This window comes from Heloderma suspectum, chromosome 1 (assembly GCF_057233095.1).
Source record: "Heloderma suspectum isolate Gila_16-S chromosome 1, 16-S_ref, whole genome shotgun sequence".
Classification (NCBI taxonomy): domain Eukaryota; kingdom Metazoa; phylum Chordata; class Lepidosauria; order Squamata; family Helodermatidae; genus Heloderma; species Heloderma suspectum.
In genome coordinates, this window is record NC_139458.1 from 328202592 (window position 1) to 328226985 (window position 24394).

At 44.9% G+C, this 24394-nt stretch overlaps 1 long non-coding RNA gene across 1 annotated transcript in view; it reads left to right on the top strand.

Annotated features, from left to right (window-relative positions):
- The window catches only part of LOC146359480 (uncharacterized), a 47729-nt gene extending 26248 nt beyond the window's left edge, over positions 1-21481 (top strand). Inside the window, exons 2-3 of the long non-coding RNA XR_014786671.1 lie at positions 5994-6206; positions 20628-21481. This is a non-coding gene — a long non-coding RNA (uncharacterized LOC146359480). The remainder of the gene's footprint in view (positions 1-5993; positions 6207-20627) is intronic.
- Positions 21482-24394: the final 2913 nt, after the last annotated feature.

Genomic DNA, 24394 nt, shown 5'->3' on the forward strand with positions numbered 1-24394 from the left:
GGAGGCAGGGAAGTCCACTTTTGCCAGTGCAGTTGATCCAGCTTAAATCTGGATCTAACCCAATGAAACTTACTTCTTAATATGTATGTTTAGAATTCAGCCAAAATCTGAAGCCTTGAAGAGCACATCGTACTAATGGAGTTAGGCTACAAAATGGCACAGAACAGGTTTACTGAAAGTTATGAACTACTATTAAAAAATCTTTTGAAATATTAAGCATCTCTTACATACATTGCACATTATTATATGATATTAAGATAGAAACAGCTTAAAGTATTAAATGTTGATGCAGAAGTAATTAACGTTACATTTTCTATTTTACAAACACACATAGGTAAAACTGTCAATGTACAATGCTCATCATCTGTCAATAAAATGCAGGTCCCACTGGTGAAGCATCTTTTGGAGCATCAGTGCAATGAAAGGCAGTGAACTGCATAACTATACTCAGAAATACTTAACAAATGGAAAAATCCTGGTTACACAAACAGTTTCAACATTATATTGACTATATGGTTTATATTTCAAAGGATGTTTTAATAATATGTTGTAACTTCTAATCAACCTGTACTGTACAAATTATGTACCCTAACTCCTGAGTATAGTGTATAACATTTTGTTATAGAGTTTATTTCCCTGACTTCCTTGTACAGCCTGTAAAAGGACTGTTACAGTCTGAGATCACATCAGTTATCAGGAACATTTAGTCACACAGCCTTAAAATGTGAGGCACCCCCACCTACAATTCAAAGTACAAATTGAGGTCAATAGATAAAACATCCTGCACTGGGAATAATCCCACGGAGTCTTCAATTCAAATGTAAAATGTACTAATGGTGACCATCATGACATCAAAGTTCAGAATTGGAGGGGGCTTGTACAGTTGGATGAAAGAATTCCCCTAACTTATTACAAGCTGATGCAAACTCCTGATGAAGTTCAGACCTGGTGCCATCACTCCTGCAACACTGTGGCTGTCTTTACACAAGGCATTTATCGTGCACTCATGTGGAAGTTTGTGGACTTTGTCAACCTCCAGGGCACATCCTGTTTTTATCTTTACCCACAACCCCCCCTCCCCATAATCCTCTATTTAAATGTAAATCCGCTTTAATGGCTGTGTCTAAATGTACGGTTTTGCTATTACCACAGCCTGGGAAGAAGCCTTTGGGCTAGCAGAAAAATCACAATTGCCCCCCACCCCTTTCCTCCTGCTCCAGTGTGTCTGTCTGGGAAGACAGATTTTTTGGCTGGGTTAGGAGAGGCTCAAAGTGAGCTCAGAGCTGACCAGGAGGGGTGGGGGTGGAGGAGGAGGAGACCTCCTATTTAAACAGCTGACAGCAATGAAGCCCCCCACACACACCTGCTCTGCTTTGCAGAGAGGGAGATACTTGAATCCCTTGGGAGACCCACTGATTCACAGCTCGCTCTGCGCCCTGAGGCTGTGGAGAACTTTCCTGTGTAAAGAGCTGATCTTTATCTTGCTTAGAATGAGGAAACAGAAGCCCTGGTAAATCGCAAAATAAACAGCCCCATGTAATGAGGCTCTGTAACTGCCACCATTCCTTCTTCCATTGGTGACAGCTGCAGCAACAGGGAGTTCTCTTTGCAAGGCTTTCATTGGTCCTTGGCATCTGGAATGCTGAACCAGCAGTGTCCCTAGGAGGTGTGTCCTTCATGGTGCCTCCTAATACAGACACTAGGCAGCCTGGACCTTCTGTATCCCAGGATCCCTGGGGCATGGGACAGTGCTGTTTGAGAATGGAAGTCTCAAAGAAAAGCCTCCCTTTTATCAGGAGGCAGCAGCGGTGGCAATAGTTTTAGGGCAGGGCAGGGCAGAGCTTCATAGCTCATGGGACACTTCAGGAGTGGTGTCCAACCCACGTCATGTTCCCAATAGTGCCAGTAGGAGTGTGATGGGATCCAAATTCTGGAATGGGCTTGGGGAAAAAATTGTTTGGAGGGTGGGAATAATCTATAGGAGCTGAGCCCATTCCAGGCTGTATTGACTGGAGTTTGCCCATCACTAGTGTCACTGAGTGGTTATAGCCAATGGTTGCAAAGATAAAGCACAGATAACGATAATAGTTGCAGTAGTTATTCCTGTTTTATTTAACTTTGTGGAATTCAGAACAGCATTATAGACCCACAACAACCTTATGAGCTAGTGTAGGCTTAGAGGTAGTGGTTTGTCCATATATCTAAACAGGGATTCAACGCTTGCTTACCACATCCAAATACTACATTTTGGCCAGCTGTACTTTTCCTTTGGCCACATAATGAGAAGACAGGATACCCTGGAGAAGATGCTGATGCTAGGGAAAGTGGAAGGCAAAAGGAAGAGGGGCCGACCAAGGGCAAGATGGATGGATGATATTCTGGAGGTGACGGACTTGACCTTGGGGGAGCTGGGGGTGGTGACGGCTGACAGGAAGCTCTGGCGTGGGCTGGTCCATGAAGTCACGAAGAGTTGGAAGCAACTGACCGAATAAACAACAACAAACTTTTCCTTAGGTTCATTGCTACCTTTTTTCTTCCAGTGAATGAGAGACAAAACATCTTCCCAACAACACATAAGAGAGTGATACCGAGCATGTAAAATGGAAGTTAATAATTGTACGTGGACTCAATGACATTTTTAACTGGAGCAGAACCAGGGAGTAAACTGTTGCTCTTAATAAGAATACCCACTAAATCCTAAATGTACCTTGTCAGTTTCTGTCTGTGGAATACAGGCAGTGTGAGGTTCTTGATATAAAAGTGACTTGTATACTTTGAGCTCTTGTGGAGTTCTTTTTTCATAGTTTCTTTTATTTGTGAGTGGCCGTATGGTATTTGTTGGTTTTCTTGCTCTCTAGCTGGAACATTACATCCATTGTGTCTGATGCATATGAATAGGAATCTGTTAGATCTTGCTGTCCTAGCAGTTGGGTGAAATCTGGATGCCATTTCTGGTAGTGTGTGAGAAGATGAAGGTTTTAGGCAAGTGTTTATTTCTAATTCAGGCAAGAAGATCGGGCACTCTATAGTCTGTCTTGAACATTACCTATTCTCTCTATTATGTTTCTCTGCAACTTGACGTTCTGTTGGTGTTGCCCATTACTGGAATACCAGTACCTTACAAATTCCTTATATTCAGACACATTTAAATGCACCAAAATGACTCAAAAAAGTATTCGAGCCACACTATGTAAGACATAGGTATCAGAATATAATTGTTATTTAAGAATTGATATGCTGCCTTTCACAACCAAGTCTTGAAAGTCTTGTTTTATGTTATAATTAGTAACATAAAACATTCAAAATCAATATTTAACTAAAAGCAACAGAAAACAATATCAATCTGATCAATAAAAAGAGAAATAACAGTAAAAATTTATCATTTCAATAAAAAGCAGATTGAAATAAAATGTTTTTTAGTCTGCTTGAAAGCATGCCAGAAGAAGCCAAACATTCCACACATGGGGGGGCCACTACCGAAAAGGCCCTGTGCCAAGAATGGGATAGTAGAAGCTAGAGCCATGAGGGCCAGTTGGGTAGTCACATACGAAGTAGCCACCTGGAAGTTTATTGTTTTTTGGCCGTTTCTCAGTCTGCTCTGGCTAATTGGGAAAGTGATAACAGCTGTGCCTGGTGGGAAGATTCATCCTCCTTGGGGAGTGGAGTGTCCTGGGACTGGGCTTTGATTGGGTGTTTCAAATCTGCCCTGAGTTACTAGGGCTGGGCAATAAAAAGAGGGCTAAAGGAGGGGCAGGTGTCTCTTCTTGGCCCTGACAGTACTAGGGTGTGCTGCTGGTCAATGGCTATTCTGAGACACCCATACTTTGGTATGTATAGGATAGACTACCTAGCTTTGTTATTTTGCTCTTGGGAGTGTGTGCCTTGGTGTTTCTGGTTTTGCTTTGAGTATTGTAGCTTGCTTGTAATTTCCTGTACAATCTCTCCCCTTTCCTTCCTCTTTGTTCCTTTCCCCTAATAAACTTTTATCCAATTTCCAATTGGTGTGTCCTGTATAACTTCAGTGCTAAATACAGTGCTGATTGGCCCAGGAAGGGATCTACTGGATCAACTTCGGGGAATTTGTGGCCAAGTTGGGCCTGGCCTACCTTGCAAGGTTGTTGGGGTGAGACCAACAATCCCTTACACGCTGTTTCTTGTGCCCACTAACCTAAATGATCATAATGGTTGGCCTACAAGCAGGGCTTCTGTGGCTGATCTTAAGGTCTGGGGAGGTTCATATAGCTGAAGGTGGTCTTTTAGGTAACCTGGGGCATGCCTCCATGAGTGACTTACTCCAAGCTGGCTGCATTTGGACATCATTAGGGATACATGACATCGTGGCCATCGTGCAGCCATTCTGGAGTTTTGTACTGAGACTGTTTTTAGTCTGATTGTTTTCCTTAATTTGGCTTGTTGGCACTTAGGCTTGTCTGTGCTTCTCTCTGCATTTACTCCAGCATGATAGACACCAGGGGTGTGTCTTTCACCTCACTGACCCCAGTCAAGGGATGTTGTTCTGCTCTAGATCGAGTCCTGACTGTTTACTGCATCACTTCCTTATGTGCTTGCAGAGTAGTCAAGTTGGCAAGCAAATGGTCAGGCACACAGGTTTCAGTCCAAGGAGAGTTAAGCTAAGGCAGGAGTGGTCAAAATCCAGGCAGAAGTTAGTCAGGCAACAAGGATCAAGCAGCAGCAAGAGTAGTCAAGATCACAAGCAAGAGGTCAAACTCAGTAAAACAGTCAGGTACGTTGCACAGTGCAGAAGCAGGGTCATTGCACAGTCCAAAAGGTCAGGAAGCAGAGTATCAGACACGGGGCACAATTCAGGAGGCAAGGTACACAGCAGAGGCTGGATGGGCCAAGTTGTTCCAACACTGGCTGCGTTTACAGTGAAGGCTTTTAAGCCCAAAGGTAGCCAAACCCCACCCAGATCTTGGCTGTAGCAATCAGAAATCCCTTTCCAGAGCCTACTCCTGAGGAGTCCCTTACTCCTGAGGAGACCATTTCTGGAGGCGAGTGCTCCTTCGCACAGGAGCTCTGCTAGCCTGTTGCTTGAGGCAGTGACAATGATCCTGTGGATCAGGGGGTGGCTCATCCACTGCCTCAGAGGCAGAGTCCCTCTGTCCTGACAAGGATGGCCCTGCAGCCACTTCCCCGAGGGTTCAGGCTCCTGTGGGTCTGGTGGCAGTCCCTGGTCTGGGGTACCCTGGACTTCTGGGGCCTCTAGCTCCTTTTGAGGAGGACTCCTCCAGCTGGGGCATGACAGGTGTTTCCCCAATGTTCTTCCCTGCCTGTGTTTTCCCCACTATTTCCACCATTTCAGGGCTGGCCGTTGGAGTTCTGCGCAACCTCATGGCATTCACTTTACCTTACCTACCACTAAACTCTGGTGGCCACCCCTGCAAAGTGTGCTTTGGGCAGCCTCCAACTTCTTTAAAAAAAATTAAAGTGTTAAACCGAAATAGTGCTTTTGTCAGCAGTACATACACCTCTCCCCATCTCACTATCTCAGTATGTCACTATCTTGCCCTTGTCTAGCAATACCTATATCCCCTTTCTCACTACCTCACTGTGCCACTATTCGGGGGCATAGCTATTGCTGGACAAATAGTGACCCATAGTCCAATTGCTTGATAGAGCAATAGAGCACTTGTGTGATAGAGCAAATGCGTGATAGAGGCATAGAGACATGAAAGAAATCACTCATCCAGAAAGGAAGGTTAAAAAAAATCACACCTACAAAGGGTTTTTTAATGTCACTAGATCACTATCATGGATTTGTCTAGCAACAGCCATGCCCCTTATCTCTCACTATGTCACTATTGCACATTAGCGCTATCGCGTGATAGTGACAAAGTGAGATAGTGGTTTTAGAGGGTGCGAAATAAAAAAAAACAATTGGTGGAATCCGGCATAGGCTGGGGAAAGGGGTCTCCTCAGAAGTAACTCCCATTGTGATCAATGAGGCTAAGCTTCCATCCATTGCTTTACAGGAGTATCGGGGGAAGGAAAAAGGAGAGCCTGGACAGGGAGGAGGCTTTCTTATTGATTGAGCAACCCCTGCCAGTCTGATGATGTTTACTCTAATCCCCCTACTCCACCTGGAAGTATGTTCTGTGAAGCGACTTATACTGGAGCGGTGCACTCACTCGTGGAGCCCTGCACAGACCAAAGCGCACCAAAGCCATTTCCTTGAAAAAATCCGGGTAAGCCTCCCTTTACTTCTCCTTCTGTTGTCGTGGATACAGGGTCCTGGTCCAAACCATTTGAAGCTTTTAAGATCCATTCCAGCATGTTACATTGAGCCTGGAAGCAAACTGGTAACCAGTACAGCTGTTACAGAATTGGTGTAATATGTTCTGAACACTTGTCTCCTGCAAGCACCTGGGCTGCTGCATTCTTAACATACTGACTTTCTTTAAAGATACCCCCTGGCAGAGCGCATTACAATACTCCACTCTGGATGTAACTAGGGCTGAATAACTGAAGCAAGGTCCATTGGTTGCACAATACATTTCCCTGGGACGTGTAACAAGCCAGACATGACAAATGGAATGAATCAACATCAACACCTGTGTTTTGGAGACTTGCAAAACTGAGATCTGAAAAATCTCAAATAACTTTGTCAGATTAACAGCATAATCCTATGCTTGTTTACTTGAAAGGAAGTCCCACTGTTTTCAATGGGGCTTACCCCAGGTAAGTGTGCATAGGATTGCAGCCTAACTAGAGATATTTTTAAATATGTTCAGTGGTATATCAATCTATTGAATCATCATCATCATCTTTGTAAACCGCCCAGAGAGCTTCAGCTATTGGGCGATATAGAAATGTAATACATCATCATCATCATCATCATCTAATGTTTGCAATGTCAAGGAAAGGTTTTGGGTTTCCCCAGATGTAGGTTTTCATAGCAAAAATTAACAAACAAACAAGAGATGATATTGGATCTAGAGGCTGATGTTAACCAGAGACCATTAACTCTGTTAACAAATAAATTGGGAAATCAAGATACTACTGATAGGAAAACAGAAACAAACAAAATAAGTTGTTAGAAGACCTGGAATGAAGAATTGGTTATTCCTAGATCCTGTTCAAGATAGGGAGTCTGTGAATGTGGAAAGAGGGCATGAAAACCGTTAATGAATGGAAACTGCAGAGATGCATTCTTGAATACTCCAGAGAACAGTCCAGCAAATTCTGGTATTACAAACCCCCATTCATTCTGATGGAACTTCTGCAACAGAAGCCCCAGGCAATTTCTATTGAACTGGTTGGAAAATACGTGGCAGCAGTGCTTGCAGTGAGTACCCCTTTTCCCTAGCTTAGGAAGATTTGTTTTCAGAATTAGGGAATCTGACTTGAGCTGTCAATGATGAATAGAATTAACTCTGCAATCTGAAAGTATGTCCACACTAGGGAATTTGAAATGTCCCCCACTTGGAAAAGCAATAAAATATTCACCACAGAAAATGTAATGAAAAGGCTGCATAATTTTACATAATTGTAACAGTAAGAAGCAGACAACTTGCTTATTTCAGAAAGTGTTGCTATTTCTTCTACATTGCCATTTAATTGCAGGTTCTTTGTTTTTACGGCATATTTTTATTGCATTATCTAGGTAAGTGCCTCTTGAGGCTGATGCTGGCTGGTAGCTCACATCTCTCTCTTGTAACATCTGTGCAACCCGGAAGAAGCAAGAAGTACTGCTAACTGTTTCCCATAGGGGTTAAAAAACAAACTACAGCAAACTTTTCTTGCCTAATACATTTATTGAGGGTGATCTTTCTAAAGGGAAGCAAATAGGTATTTGTTAACTTGATGCCTTTTGTTGGCGTGTGCATGTGTGTGCATGTGTGGCACGCAAAGACCTCCTGCGTGAATGTTTGTAAACTACAGTGGCTGCCTTTCCAGGCTGGACTACTGCAGGGGTGGGGAACTTCTTTCAGCCAAATTCAATTTCAAAGAAGCTCTTGGGGGTCACATTCCAGTGGTGGGCAGGGACAAAGTCAAAGAAGGCAGGGTCAGATACAAAAGGGTTTGGCCCCCAAATACAAAAAACATCAACATATGGTAGCTTAAAGCTCTTATGCTAGTGATCAAGCTTTAGGAGAGAGATTTCAACCTTTTAGAATGAGGAGAAAACAGCACAAAAGCTGGAAAACATCAAATGATTGGTAGTTGGGGGAAAGACCTGGGGCCAGGTGAAGGGGTGTAGCCATCTGGGGCAGGGGTCCCCAACCTTTTTGGATCTGTGGGCACATTTGGGCATTTGAGAAACTATTGTGGCACCACCACAAAATGGTTCCAATGGAGGATGTGGCTAGTCAAGAGGTGGTGGAGGGAGAGAGAAATAGTGAGGCTAGAGATTGAGAGGGAGAGGGAAATGGAAAGAGTTGCTTCCTGGTCCGCCCAATCATCTTCTGTCCCTGCAGACCTTTTCCCTTTGCTCTTTCTTTCAGCTCCCAGACTCTAGCTTTGCTATGTCTTTCCCACAACCCCTTTCCTCACTATTTCTCTCCCTTCCCTGCCCCTAGCTTCTGCCTTTCCCTTCCTAGTCCCTAGCCTTGCTCTTTTTCTCCTACTCACCCCTTTATCTTGCTGTTTCTCCCCACTCCCAGCCTGTAGCCTTGCTATTTCTTCCCCTAACACTTCTTTATCTCACTGTTTCTATCCCCCTGTTCTAACCCTGCTCTTTCTCTCCCCTCTACCTCTCAGTGGCCACTGTGGAGGGAATGGCTTTGCGGTGGCCGCTCTGTCCATTGCACAGCTATCTCAACCATAGAGATCACCTGTGCTGGCTAGAGCATTGCTTGAAGTTCTGGATGCTCTAGGCTGCCATCTCTAAGGCCGGCCACATTTATTGATGGAGTGCCCAGATTTATCAACAGAACGCCCACCACATGACACAGTAAGCCACCTTGGGGCCCCTTACCCCCACTGCAGAGGGTGAGTAACCAAGGTTGGCAATTTACTGATTGTGGGTAGGCATTTCACCCCCCACACAACATGCTAACCCATCATGGGTCGCTCCAGAATGTGACCCACGATGGGTTAGCACTATGTGTGAACCCAGCCACAGAGTCTTTGCTTTATTAGGGATAACACAAAGTGAAATCTTATTTGAGCAAGGAAGGGGAGTGATGATCCCATGAAATGAGCTATTTTGGCAACAGCCTTTATCCAGGCACTATTATAGCTATCATCAGGAAGAGAATTCTTGAAATATTTTTGTTTTAAGGCACTCCAAGTAAAAGGAGTGTGAGCCTGGGCTTATTTTTATAGGAGCAATAGGGTACAACTTTGTTTTTTCCCCCCATTTGGTGGAAATAATCTACTGCTAGCCACATAATTTTGCTTTCCGCTAAGGCTCCCTCAGTGGTTAAAATGACAGCACAGTACATTTTCCTAATGTGTTTTGTCAAAGTAGCAATTTGGTAATAGTATCACATGAAAAGTAGAAAATGACACAAAATGTTTGTGTTTCCTATTGATCTTTAAAATGACCCCAGTCCTTTTCAGCATAAGTGACTGACAATTACTTGGCAGATAACCCATGCAGACACCAGCCTTGAAGAATTAGAGGTAATCTGTTCCACGGATGAAGCGTTCTTGAACAATTTCTCTGAAGAATTGCACACAAAAGTGCTTTCCTCTGGCATCATTCATGCATGCCCTCTTGTTCCACTCTCTGGCTGTGGGACAAATGTGATGCTGTAGTCAATGTGAAAGGGGTGTGCGTGCGTGGGATAAACAGCTTTACACCTACATTCCATTACATCCTTTTATAGGATGCTACAATGGAATATACAAATGTAACTATTTCTAATTCCTCTTTTAGGATAAGTGATGGTCAAGTTCAGGCCAGGCCAGCACAAATATGCCGAATATAAGATCACACCAGCCATGAATTGGGGTACTCAAGGCTGGCGTCAAGGTTGGCCACGTCCTAAGGGCCCACACCCATCAGAGGCCCATTGACAACAGCCCCTGGAGTTGCTCCTCCTCTTCACCTGCTTCTTGCTCTGGCCCAGGCAATGGTGGTGGTGGTGAGGAGCAGCAGTAGATGCTACTGCCTACTTACTCAAGCAAGCAAGTGGTGGCAGTGGTGACAAAAAGCAATAGCTGGTGACAACGGGAGTGAGAAGGTCAACTCACTGAGGGAGGGGGTCCATTGAGGATGTCTTGCCCAAGGGACCTCAAAAACCTGGGTCTGGCACTGGTGGGATCCCAGGTTGCTTGACACCTGCCCCCCCCTGTTTTTGCAGAGGTAAGTTGGTGTTTAGCAGTTATACAGCACATTGGAAAAAATGCTTCATATCAGTTACCTGCAAGATAGGTTTGTAGTATTATCCCCATTTTGCAGATGAAGGGCTAAGAGTGAAAACCTTGTGTATTTGTGGCAGAGACAAAGCTCAAACTAGGGATTTTCTTACGTGTAATGCCTTTTCCTTAAGGGTTTGGGATGTGAGCTGTGTAAGGTGGGAGGGGCACAGAATGGAGAGAGAAGGGGGTGGAATGAAAATGTGAAATGATGGATAGGGAAGAAGAAGGAAAAGAGAGGGAGGGAAATGTTGGAGAGGAAGAAGAAAAGGAGGCAGCAGGAATGTGAAGAAGAGTGGCTGAGAAGGAAGTCTGGGAAAGGCAGCAGTGTGGTGAAGAAGAGAAGAGGCAGATAGAGCAGCCCTCGGCCAGAGAGGAAGAGGGAACCTCCGTAACAGAAGCTGGCAATAACAGACTGAAGGAACTGGGAAAGCAACCGTTGACTGTCTGACTGCAGTAACTCTGAGTTTTGAAGTGAACTGTGGTCCAAAGTTAGCATATTTGGTTTATATTATTGCTATCAGTTCTATTTGTTAGTTCATTAATATTATTATTTAACTAAAATGCTTATATTAAGTAAATACTGTTACCTAGTCAGTGGTTTGTCTCTGGAATGAATGCAGATCTGCCCCCATTCATCCAAATTATAGAAGAACCCTGAGACATTGCACATATCTTACCTCAGGCTCTCTATACAACAGTAGCTCTCTGAGCCAGGCAGGCAACAAAAACAGGACGTTTGTTTAGCCCCTGGGGGCTGTACTCAACTTGATGGGTCACAAGGCATAGGTCTGATCAAGAATTACATCTTGTATATTACGGAGTGAGAGCTCTGAGGGGTCAGAGAGCCTCTGAAAGACCGATCATCCATTTGGCCTCATACTGTCTGACTTGGTTGACAGAGATTCTCCCCAATGGGAGACATATTTTCTTGACCTGCTACTTTTTTTCCCTAATGGATAGGCCACATATGTGATTAGAGATGCCAACAAATTTAGAGGGTGGAGTCCGGGTTTGGCTCTCAGGATATTGGGTGCTGACATCAGTTCTGTTCAGGTGTGCTGGGAGAGACTGAGGGTTGAAGTGAAGAACAAATAATTTGGAGTGCCATGAAGGCAGAGAATCCTTTTGCATGGCTTATGTTTGTGGAAGGAGGGATGCACATTTGCAGCTCTGGGAGTATATCAGCTAACTTTCCATGCTCACTTGTGGGAAGCTTGGAATACTAAAGGTGTGTGTGTGTGTGTGTTGTCTGAGTCAGTGCTGGGTAGTTGAGTGTGTGGTAGAGAAATTTAATGTAAGTTGACCAGTATGTCAGCTAATGTGAAATTTAATGTAAGCTTCAGTGCAGATCAGTCATCTATAGGGTAAGTGAAAGACACTCTGAGCTGCTAGCAAATAGTATAAAACACCCTGACATTTGTGGGTAGAAGGCTTCTGGTGGGAAGGATGTTGGGAGGAAAGGGTTAACAAAGAGGCCTGCAAACCTTTGTGGGGAATGTCTAGGAATGGGGGAAGAGAGGAAAGCTTTAAGACTGTGTGTGTTTACCTTGGATGTGCCAAGACTGGTCAAAGATCTCAAAGGAAGAGAGCATTCATGTTCCCTGTCTAGGGTGGCCATGTGTCCTCTTTTACAGAGGACAGTCCTCAGTTTCAGGGGCTGTCAGAAGACATTCCTTATTTTGAAGGCGTCCTTTGTCTGAAGGGCTTTTCAGGCCAAGTCCAGTTTAAAGATAAAAAACCACCGGGAGCCTTAAAGATGGCTATAAATAGCACAAGGCAGCAGACTGAGCAAGGCACACAGGTCACCGGGTCAGTCTTCCACACTATGGTGAGATGTACTGTATTTTTATTTAAATTATAATAATTATTTCTGCATCTATACGTCTTAATTAGGATATGCACATTTTATGCAAATAGGTATCTTCTTTCTTGGTAATTCACAACTGGCCACCCTATCCGTGCCCCATTTTTGCAGCTAACCAGAGAATTGGCCATGTAATGATGCCTTGCCTGTCCTTGGGCATCACAAAAGGCTTTGGTATAGCAGCCAGGTATTTGCAGAGGAGGCAACAACTGTGGTTTGTTTGAACATTGGTGAGCTGGGTTCATGCTTATTCAACAAGCCATGGTTATACTAGGGTTTAGCATTACATTTAAACCAGGCCAAGCTGAGGTTGATCAGTTCTATGAAGACCTACAACACCTTCTAGAACTAACGCCAAAAAAAGATGTCCTTTTCATCATAGGGGATTGGAATGCTAAAGTAGGAAGTCAAGAAATCACCGGGATAACAGGCAAGCATGGCCTTGGTGTACAAAATGAAGCAGGACAAAGGTGAATAGAGTTTTGCCAAGAAAACAAGCTGATCGTAGCAAACACTCTTTTCCAACAGCACGAGAGGCGACTCTACACATGGACATCACCAGATGGTCAATATCAAAATCAGATTGATTGTGTACTTTGCTGCCAAAGATGGAGAAGCTCCGAACTGTCAGTAAAAACAAGACCTGGAGCTGACTGTGGCTCAGATCATGAGCTGCTTCTTGTAAAATTTTGGCTTAAATTGAAGAACATAGGGAAAACCACTAAACCATTCAGGTATGACCTAAATCATATCCCTTATGAATATACAGTGGAGGTGAGGAATAGATTTAAGGGATTAGACCTGATAGACAGAGTGCCTGCGGAACTATGGACAGAGGTCCGTAACATTGTTCAGGAGGCAGCAACGAAATCCATCCCAAAGAAAAAGAAATGCAAGAAAGCAAAGTGGCTGTCTGAGGAGGCTTTACAAGTAGCTGAGGAAAGAAGGGAAGCGAAGCAAGGGAGAAAGGGAAAGATATATCCAACTGAATGCAGAGTTCCAGAGAATAGCAAGGAGAGACAAGAAGGCCTTCTTAAATGAACAATGCAAAGAAATTGAGGAAAACAATAGAATGGGAGAGACTAGAGATCTCTTCAAGAAAATCAGAGATCTCAAGGGATCTTTTGGCCACCTAATGTGAAGAGAAAAGTCACTGGAAAAGACCCTGATGCTGGGAAAGATTGAAAGCAAAAGGAGAAGGGGATGGCAGAGGATGAGATGGATAGATAGCATCACCGATGCAATGAATATGAATTTGAGCACACGCCGGGAGAGAGCGGATAGGAGTGCACGAAAGCCACTTACCTGGTCTCGCAGCTTTTCGCGGTGCGGGGGAGGCGCTTCGCTGCTCTCCCCCCGAAGTTCAGGCCGGGGGGGAGGCTTCCCGCCTCGCCCGGCCGAAATTCAGGCCGGGGGGGAGGCTTCCCGCCTCGCCCGGCCGAAATTCAGGCCGGGGAGGAGGCGCCTCGCCTTGCCCGGCCGCGAAATTAGAAGTTTTAAATAAAACAAAAATGCTCCCGTGATAGGCTACGTGACGATTAACGTAGCCTATCATGGCTAGATCTGCAAAGTCAACCGTGATAGGCTACGTAAATTGTCACGTAGCCTATCACGGCTCACTTAAAAAAAAAAAAGCGCGTACGCAAATGGCGGCCCCCATAGGGAGCCGCCATTCGCGTTCCTTATTTGGTCGCTGTAGTCTATGTAAATCTTTACGTAGACTACGGCGAAAATAAGGGCAACGCAAATAGCGTTGCCCTTATTTTCTCCGTAGTCTACGTAATCTTTACGTAGACTACAGTGACCAAATAAGGAACGTGAATGGCGGCTCCCTATGGGGGCCGCCATTAGCCGTACGCGCTTTTTTTTTTTTTTAAAGTCACCCGTGGTAGGCTACGTGACGATTTACGTAGCCTATCACAGCTGACTTTGCAAATCTAGCCGTGATAGGCTACGTTAATCGTCACGTAGCCTATCACGGGGGCTTTTTTTTTTTTTTTTTTACTTTTATTGGAATGGCGGCGGCGGCAGCTGGTCAAAAAACCGGCTGCCGCCCCCGCCCCTGACGAAGACCCAACGAACCGCCGCCAGGACCCGCCGCCGGGAGGGACATTCAGGAAAGGTAAGTCCCGTCCCGGGGGGGGGGGTGCGGGGGGTGGGGGGGTGCGGAGAATTTCTCCCCGAAACTTCTTTGAGGGGGCCGAGCACATTGGCGCTCGGCCCCCCGAAGTTTCGGGGAGAAATTCTCCGCCATCCCTAAGAGCGGAGGACAGGAAGGCCTGGCGTGCTATGGTCCATGGGGTCATGAAGAGTTGGACACGACTTAACGACTGAACAACAGTGTGTTTACAGGAACACTGAAAATCTGCACCCAGCAGATATCTAAGTTAAATATGCACGTTGATTTGTGCACTAATAATGATTGAAAATAGCTATTTTTGATGGCATACTTTAAGCCAAACACCTATCTCCCCAGTGTTAGAACAAAAAAAGCATCCTTTCACATTACTTTTGAAAGAAGCATAAATGTTAGCTGCATACTGGATGACAGCACCAGTGTGAGTGGTTTCAGACTTGCAGCCTCTGTGTTTAGTAACCATTATTTCATTAGGCTACTACAACTTCTTTTCAAAAAGAAGTATAAAAATGAAGCAATAAACATTATATTCACACACACAAGCTGTTAAAAATGATGAACTGACAGAAATCCTTCTTTCATTTGTGTTTATTTTTGAGACGGTAAAACATAAAGCTTTTTGCTAGATGAAATGTTAATATTCTTGTTGTTTATGACTACAGAAATGACTGTAGGTGTTAGATTTTTGATGGCGTGTCATCTCCTCCTCCTTGGCCATGTAGCTGATTCATGCAGTCTTCTAAAGGTCCATATAACTTCTGAGTTGCCCCCCACCCCACTAAGACAACATAACTTTTATAAAGATAAAACACAAGAGCTTTTTAAGTGGCAACATGATTATGTAAAAATATATGAACATGATGAACATGAAGCATTTAATTTTGTTTATCTCTCACCCCATTTGGAATCTTCATTATTTTGGAAATAAATGGCATTAGCTTGACTTGTTACACGATAGACCAAAATGTGAAGTTGTTATTAATGAAGCCATGCATTTATTTTAACAGCAACCCCATTTCTAAAAACATAAAAGATTTTTAGGCAAAGGAAGGATATTATAGTTATAGCTTCCATAAAAGCCATCCAATGCTACAGCAAAGTTTCCTTAATCATGAAGAAATATCAGCTTTTCTCGCAGTTTACCCTGCAGTTTTCAGGTTCCTACCATGAAATAAACAATGGGTTTGATCCATACATGGTCATACTTACAAGAGACCCACTGAAATTAATTAGACTTAATTTAGTCATGACTAACAAGTCCCATTAATTTCAATGGGTTTACTTCAGGCTTGCAGGATTTACTTTGTGTATTATTTTTTTTTTACTAGAAACTATAGATCCACTAATGGGAGCCAGGTGCAAAAGGAATACACTTAGGGGACAATCCTATGCATGTTTAGACAGAAAAATGTCCTACAATTGTAGGGTTTTTGTCTGTGTAAACATGCATTGGATTGTGCCCTTAGATTTGTTTTTCTCGGAACAACCACCTATGGATTGTTTTAACCATGGGTTTTCAGGGCTGTGAGTGAGGGTTTGTTGTTGGGTTAAACTCTGGATTGTTTAACCCTTCAGCAACTCAGAGTTCTGGGTTCACATCTTGGGGTGTTTCTAGGTAGTTGATGAAAATTTATTGAAAGTGGAAGTGATGAGCATGCGGGAGACAGCGCACTCACTCCTTTGCTCATTGCCCCACAAATTCATGGGTTAAACAACCCATGAATTGGCATTTCCAAGAACCAGCTCTTAGAAATAAAGAATTCTGAGCCCAAGTATTTGTCTGGAGTACCAGAACTGAATGGAACACACTCCTGGTTACCACAAGCTTTCTTTATTACAACAGTATTATTTAGGGTGGATTGAGTTGAGACATCTAGTTGCTCCTATTGTTTTTTTTTTCATTTCCTAGTCATTTTTTTCATAATCGAGTGAATATTTAACATTTAAAATAATTGCTGGTATTTTTTTTAAATAACAGCTGTTAAATATTATATCGAACAATAGCTTAAATAAATATTTGTGTGTGGTTTTTTTAGGCAGAAAAAAGAGGAGTATAAGAGAGAAATGCTGTGTTTAGTTCCCAAGAAATATATGGTGATATATTCAGAAAATCAGTTAATTCCATATTCATACTAGAATTCTGTCATCATGGGCAAACTCATCTCTTTCACTAATGACTATTGCATGGATATATTACAAAAGGCCATCAACACATATGGATTGCTTCAGAAAGCCAAAGTGAATAATTGCAATCACTGAAAAGCATAATTGAACAACCTTATTTTTACATATTAGTAGAACAGGGGTGGTAACATGTGGCCATCTAGATGTTGGCATCCACCTCCTATCATCCCTCACCATTGGCTATGCTGGCTAGGGCTGCTGGGAGTTGTAGGCCAGAACTTCTGGAGGGACACAAGTTGCCCACCCCCTGTAGTAGAAAGATGCCAGAACCACTGGAAGACATATAGCTGGTTTGGATGTTTATCATGATAGGAATGAGCTGGAGTAAGCCTTGGGCTTGTGTGCTCTGCCTCTCCCCTCCTCCTCCAGCGTGGTCCCAAGGAGGAGACTGGAAGCTTTTGCTTCTTTTTTTGATAAATCAAAGTTCGGCATTTTGTCCAAACCTGATAAACAGTATTTAATCGTAACTAAGGTTTCTTTGAAAAAAGCCAATGCCAAGCCATGGATTATGAAGCTGTCTTATTTTAAGAAATCACAGTTAAGGTTAACTACAGTTTAGGGTTTGGATGTAACACTAAACCGTGATTAATGAAAAATGGAAGCAAAACTTTCTGATCTCTTCCTTGTAGCTAGGGATGTCAGAGAATTTCGCCATGAACCTCGGGGAGGCCGAATGCCAGCGCATTTGGCCCCCCGAAATTGGTGACGGAACGGTCTGCCCCCCCTGCCCCCCCTGGGATGGGACTTACCTTGGGCGGATCTTCCTGGCGGCGGCGGCTCCGGCGGCGGTTCGGCGGCAGTTCGGTGGTGGTTCGGCGGCTGTGGCGGCCGGTCTTCTGACCAGCTGCCGCCACCATTGCATACGTGCGTGTTTTTTTTCTTTTAAATCAGCCGTGATAGGCTACGTAAACATTTACGTAGCCTATCACAGCTGACTGCAGGGACGCAATCGGCGGCGGCTACAGCCGCCACCATTTGTGTCCCTGCTAGCCAGTGGCCAGATGTCTGGCTGCTGGCAGAGCCAGCCGGCAGCTCCGCAGAATCCTTGCGGAGCGGAGCCGGCCGGCCAGAATTTTGGGGGGGAGGGACGGAGCGCCTCCCCCCCTGGCCAGAATTTCAGGGGGAGGGATGGAGCGCCTCCCCCCCCACGAATGTCACCCTTCGAAAAGGTAAGTGACTTTCGTACATCCCTACTTGTAGCTGCTCCAGAGGAGGGAGGGGAGGGAGAGTGGATGAGCCCATAGTTTATCGTCATGTCTGTATTGATCCAAAGGAAAACTAAATATATTTAGTCTGATTTCTGACCTTTTCAGTATTGCAGAATGTGTGGTACAGTGAGCATTGAATCTATGCCAAAGCAATTATTGCATGGCCTTAGCACACACCCTGATCATCGATCACTACTCAACCCACTTTCAGAAGTTTTGCATAGAAATGTGCAAAACATAGAGGAGAAATTTTGTTTTACCTGCCCAAAGCATGAATTTCTATGGAGTGGAGGGAATCTTTTTGGCATTACAGGTTTCAGCTGATTCTTTTTGCTCTGATATACTTGGTAATATTGTAAACTGCTTGCTTAAATTATAGAGGCCCCAGATGTTTTCACACATGTGTGTCTCACACGGTGATAATTTGTCATGGGTTTTATAGTCTTAGGCTTCATAAACAGGTAGTAGTTCTTGTTCATGGTGGGTGAAATCCAGTGTTGAATAAGCAGACTTTTGCTTGCACAGTGTGATTTTCTGCCTGCAATCCCCCATGTAGCCCTCCAGAGCAGGATTTGAGGGCACATGGGGGCTTCAGGGGGAAGTGGTAATTGCCCTGTCCCTGTTCTGATGGCGGAAGCAGTTCCGTTGACAGGATGAGTTAACTGGATACCACCCAATGTGATTTGGTTTGAAAGTGTCAACATATATCAAAAATAAAACAATTGTAAACATACAAAATGTTAATTGGGGTGGTGCTGGTGCTAAAAACAACAGAGCACTTCTGGGATGAATGTAAGCAACATGGATTTTCCAAAAGCAACATGGATTTTGGCACACTTCCCTGCCTTAAGAGAAATCCAAATTTCAGCATGAATTCTAATATGGGTGGAGTTCCAGATGCAGTATGTGTGTTATTTCTGTGCAGATGAGCAGATCACATGAAGAACTTGTTCCACTGGATGCAACGTCTTCCTTTTCTTAGTAAATACACAGCGTAGCTTAATAAACAAGCTCAGCTACACGATTAATCAAACTAGGAAGTTATCATAAAATAAAACAAATTATTTCCTGCTGCGTGTACAATATGCCAGGCACAATGCAAACAAAACTGATAGTCCAGATCTAGTTGTGAAGAGCTCAGAAATGATGCTGTTCATTTCTATCTCACCATGCTGTAGGAAAGTAATTGTGCTACTGTTTTTCAGTTGTTTCTACAAACATATTAAGCCATTTGTAACATAGTCATTACTGTTGCTACTGTGTTCAGAACACCATGGCTTTTCCCATGCTAAGGCCTTTTATTGACTTTCCTCCAACTCTTCTTGCAAAAGCATGCTTTCATACTGTTTGACAAATCTCAATGGGAAAGTGGAGGAAACTCAATTTTCATGAGTTGCTAACCTATAGTTAGGGTGTGTTCTATTTTAAAGCCAAGGACATTGACTGTTAATGAGAGCTACAGGGAATAATGAGCTCCTATTTTTCTGTTTTATCTCTTGATTTTTTTTAGAGGCTTGGGGGTTTAGAAATAATTCACAGATATGACAGGTAACAAAATTATTGAATTGGATTTCTAGCTAGACTGCTCATGTAGCTGTTTAGTCTGTTGCACCACACAGGGTCATCAGTATACATAGTTTGTTATAAGGAAAACACATCTTAAGGTTTTTGGTGTCACAACAATGTTAATTAAGGGGGGATCTTTTAGTCAATGAAATGAGAAGTGGGTTGGAGTATTATCTGGATTTTCATGGAATTGGCTTTGGTCTATTAGGGACACATGAAGCAAGAAAAGCTGAGTGTACCATACCGCTTTTCATGGGTCACACAGTGCTTGAAAGCAACATATTTCCAGGTTGCGGGGCGGGGGGGAGCGTAGAACTAAATGACATCCACCTGGCAGATGCTGCTCAACCAATGAGAGAGGCTTGTTTCTTGCTCCTGACCAGACTCCCCCTGGGCTATCACATTATTATTGCCCAAAGCATCTGAAGGCTCCCCATGAGAGCACTCCACCAGCACAATTTCACTCCATTCCAGCCAACAGTAAGGGAGTTGGAGCTCACACCCCATTTCCGTTTTCCAGGAATTAATGCAGGGATCTTGCTGCTTCACCCATTCTCAGTCTGCTGTCTCTGTTGCTTGCTTTCCCCCCATTGAGAATCTGTAGTGCCTTTTCCCATTGAGAAAATCAGAGCTGTGCGGTTTCAAGTACTAGCTACCTAGTGAGAGGAGGCAGATGGAGGAACAGGAACCTACAGCTCTGGTATTCCGCTGTATCACTACGGTGATACAGTGAAAACTAAAGAATGCAGGAGAGAGAGGAGAGGAGGTGCTGATCTACACTTATGTTTTTTTTTCGCTTCCAGTGAAGTTGCATCACACTACGCAGTACCCACCTCGAATTGGAACCACAATTTCCTGCTTCTGTGCTACCACTTTCAATACCCTGATATCCCGGTATTTCCCCTTAATGTGCTCTGATTTTCCGCCTTCCCTACCATATCTGGTCGTAGTCCCCTCCCCGCCTGTCCATATACAGCAGTGTTTGTATTTCCCTCCTGTCCAGTCACAGTTCTCGAGGCCCCATGTTGTCTTCTGGCTACTGATCGCATAGCTTCCTCAGCACTCAGTGTTTCCTCAGCAACAAGCAAAGGGCTGGATGTGCGCGCGCTTGTCTGATCTTGGAAGCTAAGCAGGGTCGGTCCCAGTCAGTAGTTGGTTCGGCGACCACCTGGGAATCAGGCTTCCTGCATTGAGCACTGGGTTGTTCTATCCCTTCAAATGAGACAAGATTTACCCCGTCCTATCCGCTGCTTCGGCTTTTTTTTTTTTTTTTTTAAATTAAGGCGTTATCTTCGAAGAATCATGGCTTCTCTGTGATGTTTTCTTTTTTCTAATTCAGGCATGATCTTTGAAGAGTCGAAGATGTGAAGCCTGATTCCCAGGCGGTCGCCCATCCAACTACTGACTGGGACTGACATGAAGCTTCAAATCTTCGAAGATGCCAGCAGCCGCCCCCCACGCGAGTGCTGGGTGTTGCCGCCACTGCCCCTCTTCCTCACGCTGGCTGTCAAGGGCTGGCGCAGGGAAAAGAGCATTGGCAGACACCCCCCAGCAGCTCGCCCTGGCCTCCAGCAGGTGGGGGTGGAGCAGAAGATAGGTGCCTCCTTCTTCCCCCACCCCCATCTGCTACAGCGGCGGTGGCAAGGGACAAGCTGGTAATTTTCCCCAAAGCCAGGAAAACATGCGGAAAACGACAAGCCTCTCCCGCGCCACTGCTGTGTGCTGGGTGTGGAATCAGCAGAAACAGGAAGAGTTTCTGATCCTCCAATGAGAGCCGCCATCTTTAAGAGCAGGAAAACAGCACAGCACTCGAGCGTGAACCGAGCTCGCGCATTCGATGAAGCACCGCAACGGGGAAAATGGCTGAGTGTGGATAATCATGTTTTAATGCGAGAGCGTTTAAACCAACAAGACACTGAATTCGTTGCGATGGCCGGCACAATGTAGATCGGCCCGAGGCGAGCAGAGGCAGTAGCAGCAGTAGCCGAGGGAGGCAACGCCAGCCGGCCCCTTCCCTCCATGGACAGAAGCAGAGAAGTAACACAAGCATAGGGATGTACGAATTACTTACCTGCCGTTCTGGCAGGGGGGTCCGTGGGGCGGGAGGTGATCCGTCCCTCCCCCCGTTATCCTCGCCAGCTGGCTCCACTCTGTGGCGATCCCATGGAGCCGCCAGCCGGCTCCGTAGCACCAGCAATATGGCTGCCATTGCTGTACCGCTGGCTGAGGCTGAGTGACTCCGGACACAAATGGCGTCCACTATGCCATTTGTGGCCGTAAAGCCCTTAGTTTAAGCTAAATGCAGCCATTTACGGCTGCAGTTAGCTTACTCTAAGATCTTTATGGCTGCAAATGGCGTAGCTGATGCCATTTGCATCTGGAGTCACTCAGCCTCAGCCAGCAGTACGGCAATGGCAGCCGTATCACTGGCGCTATGGAGCCGGCTGGCGAGGAGGATCTGGCTCCGTGTGGGTTTGGAGGGAGGTGGGGCCGTTGGAGTCCATGGCGGAATTCTCTGACATCCCTACATAAGCATCAGAGAAGTGCATAATCACAGCTCTCAAGTGAGACAGGCTGGGAAATGGGGGCTGGTTACTTCCACTGGTGCAAAGGAAGTACAGCGAGATTCTGAAGGCACAGAACAGCACTCTAGTCTAGTGCCTTGATGAGTTGGAAAGGCAGGCTAATTACTCTAGTTATCTAAGTTACTGAGGTTACGGCCAAGTGAAAGATACACCCCTAGGCATGCCTGATCATACCAAATTTAAAGCAGAGGGATGGGCACACAGCAGCTGAACTGCAGAGGAGCTGAATTCAAGACAAAAAATGGAGTAAAAGTACTCTGCAAAGATGCAGTTTCCCCACAGGTAAACTCCAGGGTGGCTGCAGACTGGCCATGACACCATGTGCCGCAGAAGACCTCCAAACGGTCCCAACCTGCAGCAAATCACCCATGAACACAGACCCTATGTCATTTAAGAGTGCAATTCTATGCCTGTTTAGACAAAAAAGAAGTCCTACAACTCCCAGCATTCCCCAGCCAGGCTGGGGAATGTTGTAGTAGTATGTTGTATTTTTAGTTATGCCACCTATTTTGTTGGCATAACTTTATGCTGGCATTGGGGATGGAACTGACCTCTGAGCAAAGGCTTCCAATGACATTTTGTTCTTCCACCTTACTCCCAACTCTCCCCATCCCCCCCCCCCCGCACTGGCAGTGTCTTGCCAATTTAGGGGTTACTATTGAAGCAAGGGTATTCTTAGACTAGAACAATGTTTTGTTATGCCAGCATTAGGGGATTTAGTAGCTTTCATATCCTCATCCAGCTGGCATAACCCCAGGGATCAAGCTGTTAATCCCTTACCATGGGTTATACTGTTTCCCAGTTAAATCACTAATATAGGAGATGTCAAGCACTTTCAAGGAACAGTGATTCACTATTTTTGACCCAAAGGGCTTGTTCATAGGTGCAGATTAAACCTTAGTAAAGGGAAACCACATTGCCTTGGCTAAAGCACAAAACCAACCACTAATTATTTATCATGCTGGTCTGAATTACAGAGCATTCATTAGGTGCAAATTGCCCCTTTCTTCTGTATAGCTACTAGCTACATCCTCTCTGGGTCTGGATGTGTGCCCTGTTTTTCTCATTTGCCTGGGTCTGATGGGTCTGTAGCAGGTGTGCTAGAAGGGTTGATTTGCCTTACTGTATTTACTGAATGGTAGGATTTTGGTGCTTTACTCCCAAGTTATCAGTTCGCCATCATGAACTTTTAGTTTGTTATAGTTTGCAATCTCATTTATTCTTAGCAATTGGATGTCTGGGCTCCATTGTGTTACCTCCAGCTAAAATAAATGGCCATGTGGAAATCCTGTATTGGGGAATGCTATATGATGTGCCACCATCATAAATAACTATGAAAGGAAGATCTGACATGGCTTATGGGCCATCCAAACAGACTGAAAGAGGGGACCCCCCAGGTGCCAAAACACAAGAGCACTGCAAGTTGGATAACTGAGGAAATGTTTAATTTAAGGCTTAAGTTAAATGTTTCCTCAACTATCCAACTTGCAGTGCTCTTGTGTCCTGGCACCTGGGAAGTCCCCTCCTTCAGACTGTTCAGTGACTGAGTACCTTCCCTCTTTTGTGCTTTGTTTCCTTTTATCGGCCATCCCACACAGTGGCTGGGTTCACATGGTCAGCAGGGGAAACCATGCAACATGGGCTGTTTCCCCACCCTCGCGCATGCCCAGCATTTGCTTAATTACCTGCGCGGCGTCGTGGATTGTTGAGTCATCCGAACCCGGAGCATGGCATGGTGGAGGTGGCTTCTTACCCACCCCATAACCCATGGCTTGTAATAGGGGTTGTGGGGTGGGTTAGAAGACACCCCCGCTGTGCCATGTGTGGGGTTCGGATGGCACAGCAACCTGCAATGTGGCTTGGGTAATTAAGTAAATGCAGCACGTGCCAGCGGCACATATGGGGGTAGGGGAAGCAACCCATACTGCTTAGTTTCTCCTGCTGATCATGCAAACCTGGCCATTATGTTGCAGGTAAGGTTTATTTCCCAATGCATGTCCATCCAGCAAGGAGTTGAGACCAGTCCTGGCTCCCAGGCATATGTGACTATATATCACACACTGTCAGGAGTGCCCTAGCTGCCTCTTGCAGTCCCCACCAATAGCCAACTCAGGACACAGACGATGAGGAATTCTTTCCAAGACTTTATTCCTTTATTACCTCATGGTAAGAGAGCTTTGGCTATTGGGCGGTATAGAAATAAATAAATAAATAAATAAATAAATTATGGCTCTTTCAGATACTAATCACTAGCGACAAAGCAAGGAACAGCACTGGGGAAAGATAGCAGAGTAGCCTAAGCTCCAGGTAAGGCAGTTGGTCTCCGTTTGAAGGAGAACCATGGGAAGACCCTGAACTTATGGGCTAGAGAGATCCTCCCTCTTTCCCTTGGATCCTCGGGATGTGACCATTGTTTGCGCGCCAAGCGAGCGCTACGCCTCCTTTCTACGCCCTCCATCTGTTGGTGCTCCCTGCGTCTACGCCGAGCATCCAGCAAGCCCCCCTCCAGCGTTCTCTCACT